General features: G+C 37.4%; 1 pseudogene; it reads right to left on the bottom strand.

Annotated features, from left to right (window-relative positions):
* Positions 1–9,434: 9,434 nt before the first annotated feature.
* Positions 9,435–16,135, bottom strand: LOC123610623 (annotated as a pseudogene).
* Positions 16,136–17,187: the final 1,052 nt, after the last annotated feature.

The raw sequence follows: 17,187 nt of genomic DNA, 5'->3' as shown, positions 1-17,187 counted from the left end.
AGAGGATGATTGTCCTGCAGAAATCTTCATCCTAAAAACTGATATTCTCATTAGTGAATCCATATGTTAGGAAATGTATGAAAGGCACCTCCCCTCCCCCCCCCCCCCCCCCCGCGCGATCATACTTAAGCAGGTAGGAAACAGGAAGCTACCGCATGTTCCAGAATTCAATCTTTTTTTTTTTTTTTTTTTTTTAATATATCATCTTTTTTTTTTTCAACGTTTATTTATTTTTGGGACAGAGAGAGACAGAGCATGAACGGGGGAGGGGCAGAGAGAGAGGGAGACACAGAATCGGAAACAGGCTCCAGGCTCTGAGCCATCAGCCCAGAGCCTGACGCGGGGCTCGAACTCACGGAGCGCGAGATTGTGACCTGGCTGAAGTCGGACGCTTAACCGACTGCGCCACCCAGGCGCCCCCAGAATTCAATCTTGAGCAGTGAGCACACCGATGCATTTCTCCCGAATGTTTCCGAACACCGTCTCTGCTCTCTGGATAAGTACCGATGCCATCCTGGGCTTTTCACCTTTCGTCTCAATGACAGCTGCTAATTGCATCCAAATTTCCCTTTCCTGAGCTGACTCTTACTTCTTATCTATTCTTCAGACCATTCGGAATATTCGTCAACTTTCCCCCACACGAAATCCCTTTTATATTTTTGTTTTCCCACAGGAATGTGAGCCTATCATAACCTCTCCTCCCTCTTGCTTTTTTCACTCTTAAGGTGCCGTGGATGATATCATTCACATCAGTATATATAAAGCTGGCCACTCCTTCTAAAGGCTGAGTAGGGTTGTATAGATGTAACATCATTTATGTCACTAGTCCAACACTGCCAGCCGTTAGATGTTTTCAAGCTTCTAATGTTTAAAGTGTTGCCATGAATGACCTCGGGCACCATTACTTACCTATAGGACAAATATATATAAAGAAATGGAATTGTTAGACCAAAGATTTTATTTTATTTATTTTTCATGTTTATTTTTAAGACAGAAAGACACAGAGTGCAAGTGGGGGAGGACAGACAGAGAGGGAGACACAGAATGGGAAGCAGGCTCCAGGCTCTGAGCTGTCAGCACAGAGCTCAACTCGGGGCTCGAACTCACCAGCCGCAAGATCATGACCTGAGCTGAAATCGGATGTTTAACCGGCTGAGCCACCCAGGTGCCCCAAAGATGGTGTGCATTTTAAGCATATATGTGTAAAATATATAGCTAAAATATAGGCATTCAAATATATACGTAAATAGCAACCCCCACCCTGTAGATGTGCCCTTTCACGACCATAAGTAATGTATAAGAATGCCTCACTAACACAACGTGATTTTGTTTTAACTTTTGCCAATCTTTGCCAAATTTAATTTATATTTATTTTATAATGAATGAGGTAGACTATCTTTCCCCAAACCAAAGCGTATCTCTTTATTTTCTGAAAATCATCTATTCCCATCCGTTGTTAATTTTTCTTTTGCATTTCAACTTAATTCTAATGGATCTGTAGAAGCTCTTTATGTACAAGAAAATTTCCCTTTGTATGTAATATGAATTGCAAATATCAACCTCACTGTCAAAAATTGAATTATTAGTCCTAACTTTTCACTTCTCTTTGATAGTATTATACATTAAAATCCTGGCCCTTGATGCATTATAAGACAGTGTACTTCTCCACCCCTTGACTTTGTTCTTGTCAGTGTGACTTGTTTTGGCCAAGGATGAGTTCATAGCTGTGGCAGGAGTGGAGAATTTAAATTTGCTTACAAGATTGGTCTTAAATCCTGGCATTTTGTGATCCACAATTAGAGAAGGTTCTTCCCATTTACTATTGTCCTTTTTAGCCTGGTCACCACAGTGGACACATGCAAAGACCTGAGCTCAACCATGTCCAACATTCAAGCACAGCTGGTGACACAGGGCAAAGCAGAGCGCCCCAGCATCCCAGTCAAAATTTGTTTATCCAGATGGACCCTGGGGCTTATGTGCATAAACAGAAATTCTTACTGTGGTGAGCCTCTGAGATTTGGGGATAGTTTGTTATACAGCAATAACTGACACAAGCATTAAATGATCAGTTGTCTCTCACTGTCATGATTTTTTCAATTCAAATTTTTATTTTTATAGCTTGGATTTATTAATTATTTTCATGTATACTTGTAGGATTTATATGCTGTTGAGAAAGGCTTATGTGCTGAAAACACAAATTAAAATAAGATATTCTACGTTTATTTCATTGTTTTTTAATGTTAGTTTTCTTTCCCTTTAATTATATAGTAGCTTTAGGACTTATTTAATGTGTATTTTAGATTAGACATTAAAATACATTTTTCAACTCAAATAATGTCAAAAACTACAATTTATTTAGTAATCTGTTTTATTTACCAACTTGAGATGTCGCCATTAAATATATTGAATTTCACAATGAATTATGGTTTATTTCTGAAGTTTCTTGACATTCTCTCTCTATATCCATTTAAGTGGACATATAACACCCTTAAAGGCCATATATGAAAACCAACAGCTAGCGTACTCAATGGGAGAAAAGTAGAGAGCTTTTCCTCAAAGTTCAGAAATAAGACAAAGATGACCACTGTCACCACTTTTATTCAACAAAATACTGGAAGTCTTACCCACAGCAATCATACAAGAAAAAGAAATAAAAGGCATTCAAATCGGCAAGGAAAAAGTAAAACTTGCTCTATTTGCAGATGACATGATACTATCTATAGAAAACCCTAAGGATTCCACCAAAAACCTACTAGAATGGATAAATGAATTCAGTGAAGTTACAGCATACAAAATCAGTGTCCATAAAGTTTTTGCATTTCTATGAACTAATAATGAAGTAGCAGAAAAAGGAATTAAGAAAACAATTCCCTTTATGATTGTGTCAAAAATAATAAAATGTATTAGTAATAAACAACCAAGAAGGTGAAAGAGTATAAAATATTAATGAAAGAAATGGAAGATGATACAAACAGATAGAACGATAGTCCATGTTCATGGATTGGAAGAGCTAATATTAAAATTCCCATATTGCATACATAAGGCAAAGCAACCCACAGATTTAATACAATCCCTATCAAAATATCAACATCAGTTTTTCACAGAACTAGAACAAATAATCTTAAACTTTGTATGGAACCACAAAGACCTTGGATAGTCAAAGAGAGCTTGAAAAAGAAGAACAAAACTGGGGCTACCACAATCCCAGATTTCAAGATGTAATACAAATCTGTAGCAGTCAAAACAGTATGGTACCGGCACAAAAACAGACACAAAGATCAATGGAACAGAATAGGGAGCTCAGAAAGAAACACGTGGTCAATCAATCCTCCACAAAAGAAGCAAGACGATACAATGAGAGAAAGACAGTTTCTCCAACAAATGGTGTTTGGAAAACTGGACAGCTACATGCAAAAGAATGAAACTAGACCATGTTCTTAAACCATACACAAAAATAAATTCAAAATGAATTAAAGACCTAAAGATAAGACCTAAAAACATAGGCAATAATCTCTTTGACATCAGCCATAGAAACATTTTCCTAGATATTATCTCCTTTGGCAAGGGAAACAAAAGCAAAATTAAACTATTAGGACTACACTAGAATATAAAGCTTTTGCACAGCAAGGGAGACTGTCAACAAAACCAAAAGAACCCACTGATTAAGAGAATACATTTGCAAATGATATACCCATGAAGGGGTTAATATCCAAAGTATATAAAGAACTTACACAACTCAACACCAAAAAAACAAAAAAAAAAAGCAAAACAAACAAACAAATAATTCCATTAAAAAATGGCAGAAGATATGAACAGACATTTCTCCAAGAAGACATACTGAACGCCAACAGACACATGAAAAGATGCTCAACGTCAGTCATCATCAGAGAAATGCAAATGAAAATCAAAGTGAGACAACACCTCACACCTGTCAGAATGGCTGAAATCAAAACCCCAAGAAACAACAAGTGTTAGCAACGATATGGAGAAAAAGGAGCCCTCGTGCCCTGTTGATGGGAATGCAAACTGGTACAGCCACTGTGGAAAACACTATGGCAGTTCCTCAAGAAATTAAAAATAGAATTACCATAGGATCCAGTAATTCCAGTACTAGGTATTTCCCTCCTCCCCCCGCAAAGATGAAAACACTAATTCAAAAGGATATATGCACCCTTATGTTTATTGCAGCATTATTTACAGTAGGTAAGATATGGAAGGAACCTGAGTGTGCACCCACAGGTAAATGGCAAAAGAATGAAATCTTGCTATTTACAACAACATGGATGGATCTAGAGGCTATGATGCTAAGTGAAATAAGTCAGTCAGGGACAGACAAATACCTTATGACTTCACTCATATGTGGAATTTAAGAAACAAAACAAGAGTAGCTGGGTGGCTTAGTTGGTTAAGTGTCCAACTTCTGCTCGGGTCATGATCTTGGGTTGACAGCTTGAAGCTGAAGCCTGCTTTGGATTCTGTGTCTCCCTTTCTCTCTGCCCCTCCCCTGCTCACACTGCGTTTCTCTCTGTCTCTCAAAAATAAACTAAACATTTAAAAAAGTTTTAAAAAGAAATAAGAAAAGAGAAAAACAACAAAATAAACAGACTCATATATAACAAACTTGTTGACAGAGGGGAGCTAGGCAGGGAAATGGGCAAAATAGGTGAAGGCGATTAAGAATACACTTACTGTGATGAGCACTGAGTAATGTAAATCACTATGATGTACACGTGCAACCAATATAACACTGTATGCTAACTATACTGAGATTACAAAAAATAAACACAAATGTAAAAAATAAACAAATGTCATTAGCAACTCTTTATTCATCACTTTAGAATGTGTTATATCTGTTTTCTTCGTTTTCTTCATTTTGAGAAGTATCCTTATGTATTGTCTCCAAGGATGACAAAATTATATTAGTATTTTCAAAAATATTTCAAATGTCAGTTTCATTGGAATTACATAAAACATAGAGGTTTATTTAAGCAATAGTTTTTTAAGACCTACTGACACCTCATTTTCAAGTATATACTTTTTACTTAGTACTCTTTTGTGTCCCTCGGGAGTGTTTTTTTTGTTTGTTTTGTTTTTTAGCGTTTATTTATTTTTGAGACAGAGAGAGACAAAGCATGAATGGGGGAGGGTCAGAGCGAGGGAGACACAGAATCTGAAATAGGCTCCAGGCTCTGAGCTGTTAGCACAGAGCCCCACGTGGGGCTCAAACTCACGACCGCAAGATCATGACCTGGGCTGAAGTCGGCCGCTTAACCGACTGAGCCACCCAGGCGCCCCCCCTCGAGAGTGTTTTTAAAAGTTTCTTGATGTGATGTCTATTATTTTATTATATGAATTTCATCTTCTATTTTCCTATTGTTTTTCTACATGCGTAGATAAACTCTTATCCATAGGAATTGTATTTTGAGCTGAGATTCATTTTTATCTTTTCTTGTTTATCATAGTTTTCCAGGGAAAGTACAATATCTTAAAATAATCATAAGCTGTTTTTTAACAGACTTTTGAAAACTTTCTGAGGGAAATAATGGTAGATTCCCATGCAGCTGGAAAAAATAATACAGAGAGACAGAGAGATCCTGTGTACCCTGTAGTTTCTCCAAATGGTGACATCATGAAAAACCCAAAACAATATATAACACAGTATCACAACCAGGACATTGACATTGACACAAACTACACAAAATTTCCATCACACCAGAATTCCCTGGGGTACCCTTTTATAGACACGCCCACTTTTCCTCTTACCTCTTTCTCCTTAACTCCACTGAGACGCTAATCTTTTGTCCATTTCTGTACTTTTGTCATTTTAGGAATATTATATAAATAGAATCAGTGTAAAAAGCCTTTTGCCACTGGCTTTTTCACTCAGCATAATTCTCTGGAGATCCATCCCAATTGTTGGGTGTACCAACAGTCTATTCCTTTAGAATGTGGAGTAGGATTCCATAGTGTGGATGTACCAGTTTGTATCCCCCATCGCGAGACATCTGGGTTGATTCTGGTTTATGATTATTATGGGTAGAGCTTCTGTGAACATTTGTGTACAGCTCTTTGTCTTCATTGCCTTGGAATAACAGCCTGGAAGTGTAATTGCAAGGTTGTATATTGAGCATTTTAAGTAGCAGATATACTATTTTCCAGAGTGGCTGGATCATTTTCCATTTTTGCTGGTAATGTAGGAGTGATTCAGTTCTTCTCCATCCTCCTCAGCTTTTGGTGATATCACAATTTTATTTTTACATTAGCCATTCGAATAGGTGTGCAGTGATATCTCATTGTGTTTCTAATTCACCTTTCCCTAACAGTAAATGACATTGAACTCTTCTTATGTGCTCATTTCCAGCCCAAGAATCTTCTTCAGTGAAATCTCTCTTCATCTCTCTTCTAATTGGATTGTTTGCCTTTTTACAGTGTTTTGAGAGTTCTTTTTTTATATTCTACATGCCTTGTTCTTTGTTAGGGAAGCAATTTACAAATATTTCCCCTACTCTATAGGTTGTATTTTCTTTCATCCTGCCACCAAGTCTAAGGAGTCTTTCTTTGCCTAGCCCCATGTCTCAGAGACTTCCTCCTATTTTTGCATACAAGTTTTAGTTTTGTATTTAATTCCATGATCCAGTTTGAGTTAATTTTTGTATAAGGTATTAATTTTGTGTAGGGTTAAGGTTCATTTTTTTGGGGGGGGGCCTACAAATGTCCAATTCCTTCAAGCACTATATGTTGGTAAGTTTACCCCCATTGAATTGGTTTTACAACTTTGTAAAAAAAATCAGATGCAACAAGAATGTGTCTATTAATAGTTTTGCTATTTTGGTTCTGGATCTATGTGTCTATCCCTCGGCCAGTACCACATGACCTTAGCCCTGCAGTTGTATAGTAAACCTTAACATTAAATAGAGTGATTCCTCCCATTTTGTTCTTGCACATCAAGACTGTTGTAAGTATTCGAAGTCCTTTCCTTCTCTATATAAATTTTAGAATAAATTAATAGTGATTCCCATTGGCTTGGATTTCTTTGGGTTTATTCTATTTGAGGTTTGCTCAGTTCCTTAAATCTGTAAGTTTATGGGGTTATTTTTTTGTTTTTTACAAATTTGAGAAGTTTATACCCATTATTTCCTTGAGTACTTTTTCAGTACTACGTTTTTTCTTTTCCTCTGGGACTCTAAAACATGTATATTAAGTCTTTCTCAGTAGTCCTACAGGTCTCTGAGACTCTGTTAAATTTTTTTTCAGTCAACTCCCTTTCTCTTTTAGACGAGGTGGTTTTTACTGTTCTGTCTCTAGTTCACTGATTCTTCTGTATTTTCTCCATTGTGATGCTGAACTGAAGACACTAAAATTTTATTTTGGTTATTGTATTTTTCAGTCCTAAAATTCCATGTGGCTCTTCTTTATGTCTTCTACTTCTTTGTTGAGGCTTTTTATTTCTTCATTTTTTTCAAGTGTGTTCATAATTGCTCACTGAAGCTTTTATATCGTAACTACTTTTAAAATACTTGTCAGGTAATTCTAATATCTTTGTCATCTCAGTGTGGAAATTGAGATTTTTTTTTAACCTTGATCTTGAGACTGTGTTGGTCCTTGGTATATAGTGATTTTTCTTTTTGAAGACCTAACATTTCTATGTTGTGTTATGAGACTGTGGATCTTATTTAAGCCTTCAGTTTTAGGTGGCTTTCTCTGATACCACAATGACAGTGGAGGAGGGACACTCTCTTGTCTTTGGCAGATAGAGGTAAAGTCTAGCTCCACGTGGCCTCTGCTGACACCCCAAAGCAGGAGGGAGACATATTACTGCTGAGCAAGAGGATGTTCTAGCTTCCCAGGTTGTCTTGACTGATACTACTGTGGAAGTGGCCTTGTCACTGTGTCACTACATCACTGAGGGGTGACGGTGGATGTCCAGACTCTCCACTAGGCCTGTCCTAACACCATCTAGCAAGGAAGGGATGGGGATGGAAGTCTAGGCTCTCCATGTAGCCTCCGGGGACTCCATAAGGGAGAGAAGTGTTGCCTGTAAGGAGATCTTCACTGGCTGGTGATGACAAAAATTCCATCTCCCTATTTGACCTGCTCTAATCCCCTGTGATCAGGTTATTGAGGCAACTTATGACATCCTTGCAAAGGTGGAACTCTGAGCTCCTCACCCACATTTTGCTGCTGTGTAATTACACATTATGTGTAACTTCCATGTTTTTTGTTATTGTTGTTTTATTTAAAAGAAGGAGTTAGGAAGAGTACATTTACTCCACCTTTCTTTATGAAAACAAAAGTCTCCATTAAGAGTTTTATCTTTCATTTTTATTCTTATCTAGCTGGAGTAAACTGTATATCAGAACTATGAAGAAGAAGAAGAAGAAGGGAAGAAGAAGAGAAGAAGGAGGAGAAGAAGGGGAAGGAGAAGGGGAAGGAAAAGAAGATGAAGAAGGGGAAGGAGAGGAGAAGAAAGGAAGAAAGTACTCTTGTTATTATTCTTACTTTAAAGATAATGCTTCCTCTAAAGGTTCATATGCTTTCAGAACATTAAGAGAATGTTAATATAGGAACTCTTATTTTATCCATTAAGGAAATAGGAATTCATTTTATCTGTTATGAAAGTAATTATCTATTCTTGTTTAATTAAGAATTTTTATAAAAAATATATTAGGCATTTTAAACTGCCTATTGAATATGCGAGAAGATCATAAGGTTTTTTTTGTTTTACTTTCATTTCTTAATAAAATGAGCAAAATATTCTAACACCAAATCATCTTGACATTGTACTTAAATACTAATGGGTCATGATGTAGCAATACCATGTTGAAGTTGGATGCAGTTTCCTAATATTTTATTTGAGATATTTTTCATTGATACTGAAAAGAATGATTCATCTGTGATTTATTTGTGCTATGTTTTTGAGCTATTTTTTAATTATAAAAAAGAGAAAAGTTTTCATATGAACAGAAATTATTGTTTTTTTTTTAATTAGGAAATAATCTCTTAGTATTAAGAACAATAAGATGACTGTTCTTTTTACAGAGAACATTATCCAAATCTATGAAATACAATCCTATTAAGTCTCAAGAAAGTGGTAGAAACTGTTTCATCAGATTTCATAAGCTTCTCCAGGCAGAGTCCCAGTCTTATTTACCTAGAACTGGCCCAGCACATGCCAGGATGCATGCATTCATTGAGTGTTTGTTCATTTGGAATCTCATCAATTAGTACCCACAATGACTCATTTTTCAAATTAAGAACTTATGTTTCAAATGGACAAAGAATCTCAGTCCAGGGCACACTATTCCTAGGAATTCTCATTCGTCACCACTTGATTCTCTGACTCCTTATTCCACTGACCAGAGCAGGGCAGCCCAAGACTACACATCTCTTCCTGGAGCAGGGCACAGGATACCTTCTTATATTTCAGACAGCTGTTAACACAGGCTCTCCAGAGAAACAGCAAACCAATACTCTGGCTACTTTCTTCGTTCGCCATACTGCTGGACTATGGCTGCAGTGTGCGTGACAAGGAATTTTCCCATTGGCTTTCCTACTTTAATGCACAGAAAGGTGGGCGGAGTCTTGCTTTTCTCTTCTTTTAAAAGAAGTATATCTTCAGTAGGTACCTGAATTCTTTCTGGTAGCCAAAACTGAATTTCAGACTTACTATCCATTTGTGCACCTTGGCAGTTGTGATCCAGAAGAGATTCTAAAGAGGTGCCTGGACACTATTCCTATTTGCTTCTGTAGGCAGAAGAAGGCCATTTGCTGTGGGAGGGACACTCTTTCACCCAGCTTTTATCTGGCTCTTTATTGCGTTCAGCTGATGAATCACCTACCTGGGAAACAGAATTACTAAGGGTGATGTCTGCCCCCGCTAGCTCAATACTTTTGCCATCATTAATTCTGGCTTCTGCAACTTTATAACTGTGACCCTTCTTTCTTCTTATGAAGGTAATATTCAATGAATTTAACTTTATCTAGATTTCCATGTACATTAATGTACATTCAATGTTTTCTACTTGGATTTCTGGGGAACCCAACTACTTGTCCATGTCTGGCACTATATCTTGCTTTTCACAGGTTTCTAAAGCTAGGGCTCCCTTCAGTTCAGCATTATTGTCTGTTCCTGAAAAGCTCAGGGCTGGCTCCACCTACATTTCTGTAGCAGGAGTATTGTTTATGACTTAGCCTTCCTTAGCTTTTCTGGGTCAAGAGAAAGGCACTCTGTTGAGGTGTCTCTTTTGTCCATTCCACTATCAGTTGGAGAAGAAACTTCTTCCAAGTCAACGGAGTTAAAATCTTCCCCTAAAAGGAAATTTTCTTTGGCTATAGTTCAGATGTAGCACGAATGTCAGAAGGTTCCTTGCTGAACTTAGTCACATTTATAGATCCATTGGTTGCCTCCCTAGAAGATTCTAGCATCTTTAACTTCCTTGACACAGAGCGAGTGGTCTGAGGGCTTTGTAGATGTGTATATTGTTGACTTCTCCAAAGGCCCTGTTGTTTTGGAGCTCGAAGCAATGGTTCTCTCTCCATCCTGCTAGTTTTTGTTGTTTTTTTTCCTTGTTGACATCTTTGAAGTCACTGACCCATGGAAGAGATTGTTTCCATTGCCTTCTACAGTGACATTTCCCACATGAAGAGCAAGGTGACCTGCCATCACTTGGAGATTGGGAAGGTCTGGCTTCAGAAAAGGGTATCAATCTATTCAGTAAGTTTTTGAGCTATTTGTGATGGCAATGTAATCTTAACTTCATTTTTTAAACAACGAAGTTCCTTTTTTATTTTTATTTTTTTCTGTTTTATTTTTTTTCTGTTTCAGTTCTTCATGGCAGGAAGAGCGAGATTTTAAAGTATTTTTATTTAAATATATCACATCTCTTGGTATGTTTACTCCTAGATACTTCACTCGCCATAGTAAATGAATTACATTTTATTATATTTCTTAAATAATTGGTAGAATATGCTATGAAATTATCTAGGCCTGATACTTAGCTGGCTATAGTTCTTGATGACTTTCTCTATTACTCCCAGAGGTCAGTCTGGTTAATTTATATTTTCCCAGACTGTGACCTTTTCAAGGTGGCTTGAATCAAGCAAACTTCCACTTTTCAGTCAGAGGGAACTCAACAACTTTGTTGCGTTAAATGGAAAACTGTAGATTATTCCTGATGCTGCTGTTTTAATATTATTATTATTGTTATTGTTATTGCTATTGTTATTGTTATTAATCCTGTCACTCCTATTAACTCCAGAATGTGATCTACACAAAGAATGAAGATGCCCTGGGAACCATTCTAGTAGGAACCATTCCAACCATCTCTGAACGGTTCTTTTGGGACTCATTCCCTTCAGGGGAAAGCAGGTGGGAGGCAGTATGGTCTTTATATCCACCCCCAACGAATCTCTAGGATGATTTGTGTCCACCAGTGCAAAAGATAGCATGCATGTGTGCATTTGTGTGTGTGACCAGACTAATTTCTCTTTTTCCACTAAGTTCTGATAAGAGATGTTTAACAACTCCGTTCAATTATTTTTAGTGTATTTATTTATTTTCCGAGAGAGTGTAGGCGAGGGAAAGAGAGAGAGGGGAGTGAGAATCTCCAGGAGGCTCCGCATTGTCCGCGCAGAGTCCAGTGCGGGGCTCGAACCCACAAACCTTGAGATCGTGACCTGAGCCAAAATCAAGAGTCGGACACTTACTGGACTGAGCTCCCAGGCGCCCCGACAACTCTGCTTGATTTTAAGGAGAACTTCTTCTCACCCATCTTCCTCAGTTTTTGAATCTCATGAAACCTCTATGCCACAGAGAAGTTTTATTTAACCTTGGTATATCTGTCAAGCACCAGTGAAGAAAAAGTGAAGTATCTATTTCCTTCTATTTTCCCTGAATCAGTTTTCACCTTCTGCATGAAAATAAATAAATAAATAAATAAAGGATTCTCTTTTAGCTCATCATGTAAAGTTGTCTGTATTAATGTTTGGTTTATCCTCTTGCAATGTGGCTATTTACGTTCCCAGACTATATATATATATATATATATATATATATATATATAGGCTTCTTAGCCAGCTCATTGTGCCATAGACTTTTGACCTTAAAAGCACTGTAAGCTTGTTCTACTGCCTATTTTCCTTAAATACATTGAAGTAAGTCACTCTATAATCTCTAGCATCTTTTTGGCGAAAATAGAGACTTACAGTATGTTTGTTTAATTTTGAACACAGTGGGGCAATTTTCAAATATAATTGCACATTGCCCAAGTTCCAGATTTTTGGTTTCCTTAAACAGATCTAAGTATAAGAAAGGAAATGTTGGAAGAGATTCAGAAACTTGAGGAAGCACACATCAGAAAGCCAGAAGGACATTGACTGGATATTGACAATTAGGAAGAAGAAATGACTCCAAGTGACACTGAGATTTTGCAAATGCATAGATGGGTGCATGAAGCATTCTGGGCAAAATTATGACTCTCAGGATGGGAGAGGAGACGTACTGGGGTCGTCAGAGGCGGTGCAGCCACCAGAACTGGCCCGGGGGCTCACAGGCATCTCATAAATGCTTTTTGAATGACTGTTAGATGAATTCCATACCAGACACACTGAATTTGATGTGGACGTTTTCTGTGGTCCTGTAACCTTAAACCTGTGGGGCACTCTTACTTTACAAAGCACTTTCATATGCTGCCCCATTAATCCCCACAATAAACCATGGAGTAAAATATCATTAAAGCCCTCTTATAGCTGAGGAAATGGGGCTTAGAAAGATTAAGTTCCTTACTTAAGTTATATGTTTAGTATGAGCCAGAGATGAGGTTTAAGCCCAAGTGTTTTTGAAACCAAAACGTGGGCTCTTTCTCATACTGTGGAGTGTGCCAAGTAGCAGTAGCTTTGGCCGCCCGTAGCTGGCTATCTCAGACACATCTGAGGAAATCATCATGCTTGGAAAGACACAAATATTTACAGAGAGAGTTAAAAATGAGAGCACATCAGCAGTAGGCAAGAGACTCACAAAGGATGGAACGCTATTTTTTTTTTTTTCACTGCAGTGTGACCAACACGGAGGGAAACTCAATGCTGTACTTACTGAGTCAATGATTCCCCAGAATGTGCTGGAAGAAGACAGGTTTGTTTGGGAAAAAAAAATTAAAGACTACATATGCCAGAATCATGGTGAAAGAATCACCAGTAGCTGGCAACCCATTTCATGGAAGAGTTAAGGATTTTAAGAAGCAAAAAGAAGGATTCCCCAGGATTCTTCTTGAGGAAAAGGTTATGTATTTCAACTACAATACCCTGAAATATCTAAAAAAAAAATAAACAACTAATATTCTTTTTTTAATTTTACGTGACAACTTTTTGTAAGGGTGTCTTAGATGTGGGTAGAATATTGGTGAACTACATGACAGCTGAGTGGGGTTTTGCTGATCGATTAGATTGCTTTTGAGACCTTTTTGAGAAATCACTTTTGTTTTTTTGCATTGGTTTTTGTTTGAGGTCATTCTTTATAGGTCTATTGGACAGTCCCTACATCCATTCTATACCAGTCACTTTCAGTCGGATCCCTTTTAGCTCTTTCTTTATTTCATTTTGATTTTAAAAGGCTTGTCTCCTTTTGCTTAACTTTTTTTTAATCTAAAGAAATGATCTGTGTGCCCAGTTAATATTGTTATTTGTTTATTTCATATCCTTTTTCCATATGTTACCATCTCCTTTCTGAGTTTTTATTTTGGGCTTATGGTATTGTTTTCTATCTTCTATCATTTTCCTAATTTATTTTAGCTTGTTTGGAACATCTGTTCTTCCATTGGAGGGCTTCCATTTCCTAGACGGTCATTATTCTATGTCAATATATCTTTTTAAAAAAAGGAAGTGCATGGTATTTAATTGTGATCATTTGCATTGTGCTACTTTCTCTTTCTCTACATTAAATTCGTTTCATGGTATTTGAGGAAGAAGGAGTGCAGTCGAAGAGTTTTTCTAGGCTCATGGCTCTAACGCCTTCCCTATAATTTCCATCAGTTCTTTAATGTTATGGTCCCTTACCATTTGAAATCTTCTAGTAGTGTCCTTTGTTTATTTTAAACACACCCAACTCCTGCTTTTGCCCCTGTCATTCCTCTTCTAATAAATTTAGGTTTTCTTTCAGATAGTCTCTCCTTGATGTAGGGTTCTGTCGTAGAGGGATTTTGCAGACTTCATAGACATCAGATCGTTCACGTGACATCATCTTAAATCATGGACTCACGCTATTTAGCCACAATTTAGCATACGAAAAAAATGCGTATAGTTTCAGTAGAGTTTTTCAAATTGTACTGCCCATGTTCCAGCGCACGCCTGGTGGCAAGTTGGGGCATCTCCACTTCTCGCATCCATCACGTGTCAGCTTGTCCCTCTTTCCTCCTGAAGAGATGCTGGTACCATTCAAGTCTTGTGCTGCCAGGCATTTGTACCCTCTCCTCTCATTTCCTGGTTTCGTGTTGTGAGTGTCACCGTGGGGTGTTGGTTTTGCTATTATGGTTCCAGCCACTGTTTTCATAGCTCTTCACCTGCCCTCAAGGTGAGAGCACAAAGCTCAGCCTTCAGGCTTTAACTGGTATAACTGCTTGGATTTTGGACTTGAGTGCTTTAAAAATACATATTTCTTGGGACTCCTGGGTGGCTCAGTCGGTTAAGCATCTGACTTCCGCTCAGGTCATGATCTCACAGCTTGTGAGTTTGAGCCCCTCGTCGGGCTTTGTCCTGACAGCTCAAAGCCTGGAGCCTGATTCAGATTCTGTGTCTCCCTCTCTCTCTGTCTCCCTCCCCCTATTCATGCTCTGTCTCTCTCAAAAACAAAGAAACATTAAAAAATTAAAAATACATATTTCTTAATTTAACAAAAGAGAATAAGCATCTATATTTTATTTATTTATTTTTTCAATATATGAAGTTTATTGTCAAATTGGTTTCCATACAACACCCAGTGCTCGTCCAGACAGGTGCCCTCCTCAATACCCATCACCCACCCACCCCTCCCTCCCACCCCCCATCAACCCTCAGTTTGTTCTCAGTTTTTAAGAGTCTCTTATAAGCATCTATATTTTAGATGCCTTATTTTCTGAAACTTAAATCTTCATATCCTTCTGTAAAAGTTTGTACACATACTCAAACACATACACTAACCCCTCATAATTGAAAACTTACCTTGATCTCCACAAAACATTCTAAATGACACAGCATATTCTTTATCACCAAATTACCTCATATATTCTCTTTTCCGCTTTATAATTGTTATCAGATTGACGTGTCTGTCCTCATTATCAGAGTGAACCACAGAGCTGTTCCACTGGTTTGATTTTACTGTAGAATGGTGCCTTTTTTTTTCTTTAAGACAGAAAATTTCGGGGCGCTTGGGTGGCACAGTTGGTTAAACGTCCGACTTCAGCCAGGTCATGATCTCGCGGTCCGTGAGTTCAAGCCCCGCGTCAGGCTCTGGGCTGATGGCTCAGAGCCTGGAGCCTGTTTCTGATTCTGTGTCTCCCTCTCTCTCTGCCCCTCCCCCGTTCATTCTCTGTCTCTCTCTGTCCCAAAAAAATAAATAAAAAACGTTGAAAAAAAAATTTAAAAAAAAAAGACAGAAAATTTCCAGTCACCCCTCCTATCCCAGTGACAAATAGAAAAAAGAAAATATCTTAGCAAACTGAAAACAAACACCTGTAGTGATGAGATAGGAATGTGTTTTTTTGCAATTAAAAAAAAAAAAAACTAAACCCATGTTTTTCTTGAACACTCAAGTTTATGTATGGATTTTATTAAGAATGTTACCAGATGTCAAATATTTACAAACCATTTCTACATTTCTTAACTGGTGATAAACTAAGAAGTAAACGATTGTCTTTGAGTGGCAGTAAATACTATGATAAATACTCTGCCAAGGAAATCTTTACCTGCTGGAAACGATTTTTAACTGTCAATGTAGCTCTAATGCCATATTTTCTACCTGGTTATATTTGACGTCTCCTGAAGCCAGACCATGAGTGAGATGCGTTATCTCACTGAGGCCTTCCTCTGAACCTTTATAAGGACACCCCACAGCCCGTGGCCATACAGGCTCATAGTCTCCTGAACAAGTTATCGAGGACTGCAACATCTTCATAGTGTTCCTAACTATCCATTTTTAACTTAATTTAGTAGTTAATGCAGTCAAATAAGATATATGATTAAAATGCAAAACACAGCTCTGTGCATCTAGCTAATTGTTTGTTTGGTTTAACTAATTAATAGGATCTATTTCAAAATGTGCCCAGTTTTATGAAAAGTAATTTTGGTTTTACTACAGTAATTTGTACACTCCATAATTTCTGGCACAGTATATGGCAATTTACAAACTCATTTATGGTTTCTCTTTACTCATATCTTATATGATATATATACTTTGTGTGTGTGTGTGTGTATGTAAAGTAGTTCATGTAGCATTCAACACAAGAGTTCTAGTAATAAATATAACATGCTTTTAGCTAAATATTTTCATAAAGTGGTTTAAAACATTTTTCCTGAGTAAAATTCCATTATAGACTCACATGCACACACATACACACACACACACACACACACACACACACACATCTTCTTTATCCATTCATCTTTGGACACTCAGGTTGCTTCCATATCTTGGGTATTGTGAATAATCTTGTGATACACCTAGAGGTTTGTATATATTTTTGAATTAGTGCTTCTATTTTCTTTGGGTATATACCTAGCAGTGACAGTACTGGGTCATATGGTATTTCTATTGTTAATGTTTTGAGGAAACTTCATGTGGTTTTCCATAGTGACTGCTTTGCTGGAAAAAAAACAGGTGAAGGGGATTAAGAGGAATAAACTTCTAGTTATAAAATAAATAAGTCATGGGCACGAAAAGCACAGCACAGGGAATGTAGCCAGTAACACTCTAATAACTTTGTATGGTGACGGTCACTATACATGTGGCCGTGAGCAATGCGTAATGTACAGAATTATCAAGTCACTATGTTGTAAATCAGAAACAAATATAAAACTGTGTGTCATCTATACTTCAATAAAAAAGCAATTAAACAAATAAACAAATTTCCTGGAGCTCAAAACCTAACTTATATTTTCAAATATGACTCTTATTTTCTGGAAAAAAGAAAGTCTCACACGGGCGTTACCAAATCGATTTTC

Source organism: Leopardus geoffroyi, chromosome A1 (assembly GCF_018350155.1).
Source record: "Leopardus geoffroyi isolate Oge1 chromosome A1, O.geoffroyi_Oge1_pat1.0, whole genome shotgun sequence".
NCBI lineage: Eukaryota > Metazoa > Chordata > Mammalia > Carnivora > Felidae > Leopardus > Leopardus geoffroyi.
The sequence above is the reverse complement of the archived record's forward strand: the minus strand, read 5'-3'. Positions and strand labels throughout refer to the sequence as shown.